We start from the raw sequence: 2851 nt of genomic DNA on the forward strand, positions 1-2851 counted from the left end.
CTCTCCCACAGCCCGTTATTCAACGTTTTGCATCATTCCTGTGTCCGTAGAGTCCTCTCTGACTGTGGTATGGCCTGACAAGAAAATGTCTTAATATGACACTGAGGCAGCTCAGCTTCAGCCATCCCAATGCACATAGCTCCTTTACTCGTGCTCAGTGACTACTGCTCGTGCCCGAAGCTCAAGTTATCGAGTGTTAGCTCAAAAGTTGGGCAATAGTTTTGATTGCTTATTTGTTCCAAGGACTTCTGGGCTGAGCTGGTGGTCAGCTGATGAGTTGGACTTCACCATGTTATGTTATGTCATTATGTTCTGCCCTCTATTACCCCAACAAACATTTTTCAAATTGCTCCCAGCTGGTTTTCTGCCTCTTGGTTGTGTCTAACACTTTACAACATCCCAAATGCACCAACAACTTATTCTACTGACATACCCTTTGTACTGGCTCTTCTTGAGGACTTTCTATTTGATTGAATAAAAACGAAATGAAATGCATATTGCATAGCAATTTTAAAACATCCGCAGTCCCCCTTCTCCTTCCGAAGACACAGACAGTGATGTGATGATGCTCATCCCTACTTGTGAGTCAGAATGTCTACTCAGTGGAAAAATTTAGAAGTAACAGAAAGTCTTAATGACGGCGATGGAGGTTATGGTGGCATTGTGGAACAGGAACCAATGTTTCAGAGAAAGACAGCCAGAGATAGAGAGTCCAAGCTGTTATCATGATTGTTTTGCTTCTCATTTGTTAGATGAACGGTTGTTATCTGCGGGCTAAGCATTCCCGTTTTAATTCAAAATCACAGAATACAAAAGTAGCTTGGGCTTTGAACACGCTCAGTGCTCTGTCACCGCTGAATGCTGCGTGGCTAATTGGAAACTGGCTAAGATGGCATCTTGTTAATTGAATTAGCAGCAAATGTCAGAAAAGAGAGCAAAAAAAAACATAATTGAGGACAATGGTGATGAATGTCGCCTCTGATTGTTTGTGTGTGTGTGTGTGTGTGTGTGTGTGTGTGTGTGTGTGTGTGTGTGTGTGTGTGTGTGTGTGTGTGTGTGTGTGTGTGTGTGTGTGTGTGTGTGTGTGTGTGTGTGTGTGAGGGTGTGTGTGTGTTTGTGTGTGTGTGTGTGTGTGTGTGTGTGTGTGTGTGTGTGTGTGTGTGTGTGTGTGTGTGTGTGTGTGTGTGTGTGTGTGTGTGTTTGTATGTTTGTGTGTGTGTGCTTGAGAGTCAGTGCGAGACATTGTGTTTGTGTGTGAGTGAGTGCGAGACACAGTGTGTGTTGGGTAGGGGGGGCGGGGGGTAAAAAAATAGAGAGGGAGGCACTTATATGATGAAGTGATTTCATAAGCGATGGACAACAGGGATGCTGTGTGTGTGAGAGTGAAGGACAGCCTAGCGAGTAGAGAGAAGGACACTTTGATAGAGACTCGAAGCCTCCAATCCTTTCTGACTTTCTTGGTCTTGCCCAATATATAAGTTGAGGCTTGCAGATTATAGGTCTTCTTAAAACAAGTAGTAAATAAATATTTAACCACAGTCAAGTGATGTCTTTGTGTTGAATGCTCTTAAACGTCAATAAGACCTGGGATCTGTTGATCGTTATTTGAAATGAAAGTCTTATAAAAAGACAATACATGCTGACCTTAAATAAAGACATACAATTCTGAAAAATAAGAAACCACAAAATAAAGTCTGAAGAACTTTTTTTGTTGTTCAAGCCGATAATAGGTACTGTGTGTATTTGAGTGTGTGTGACGGTAAGTGTGTGTGTTTGTGTGTGTGTGTGTGTGTGTGTGTGTGTGTGTGTGTGTGTGTGTGTGTGTGTGTGTGTGTGTGTGTGTGTGTGTGTGTGTGTGTGTGTGTGTGTGTGTGTGTGTGTGTGTGTGCGCGTGTGTGTGTGTGTGTGTGTGTGTGTGTGTGTGAGAGGGGAGGGTATACATTGATTGTCTCATTGATTTAGTATATGATTGTGGTATGTTTAACCAGCAAAAACAAGTACTGTCCTCCTTTAGAAGCAAAACTTATTCAAATGATTGTGAATTTAAGAATTGAATGGAATGGAAGAAGGTTAATGAAAGCTCATTTCAGTTGCTGTGAAGTCCCAGATGGGGAGCAGAAGAACTCATCTTGTAATTGCATCTCCTAATGAGAATCCATAACTGTATTGATAGGCTGTTTGTTTGTTGGCCAACATTTTTTCACAGTTTGAAATCAAAAGCAAACCTTGAAAAGCACTCATATTGCTTTTATCCACAGGCATGAATCTCAGAAATGAAACTCCCTCATCCCAGAATGGATTGACTTTGAAAAGCCTTCTGAAATTATTTAACGGCTACGTCTGCTACATTTTTGTGAACGCATTGCATGGATAAATTATGTTTGGCCGATACATATATATGAATTGGTGGAACTTCTGCCACACTCAAGTGAACAAGTGATTGTCACAATGACAATGACGGATAGCCTGCTTATAAAGCATTACTCTAATGGAGAGGACTCTTCTCCTTTTCTTGCCTATTATATAATTTAGTTATCCTCACCCTGTACTCCGTTCATCTATTCTCTCACCCTTCCTTTGTCCCCTCTTCGTTAACTCATGAAGGGATTTACAATTACAAAGTCAAATAATAATAAGAAGGAAAGCATAAAAAAAAGAAAAGCCAAACCAAATCTCATGTGACTCGTATAATGCAGTAAAAGGTGTATAATTTTAAGTAGAATTAGAATTACTTTTTTCCATCAAGAAGAAAACAGACTGAAATGTTTTGAAATGGACCACAACGTTATAACTGTCCGTAAAGGGGGGCCTGCCCGTAATTCCGACACCTCATTGTTCCGACGTCTCAATG

The sequence above is a fragment of the Gadus chalcogrammus genome, chromosome 6, assembly GCF_026213295.1.
Source record: "Gadus chalcogrammus isolate NIFS_2021 chromosome 6, NIFS_Gcha_1.0, whole genome shotgun sequence".
In the NCBI taxonomy this organism is placed as follows: Eukaryota; Metazoa; Chordata; class Actinopteri; order Gadiformes; family Gadidae; genus Gadus; species Gadus chalcogrammus.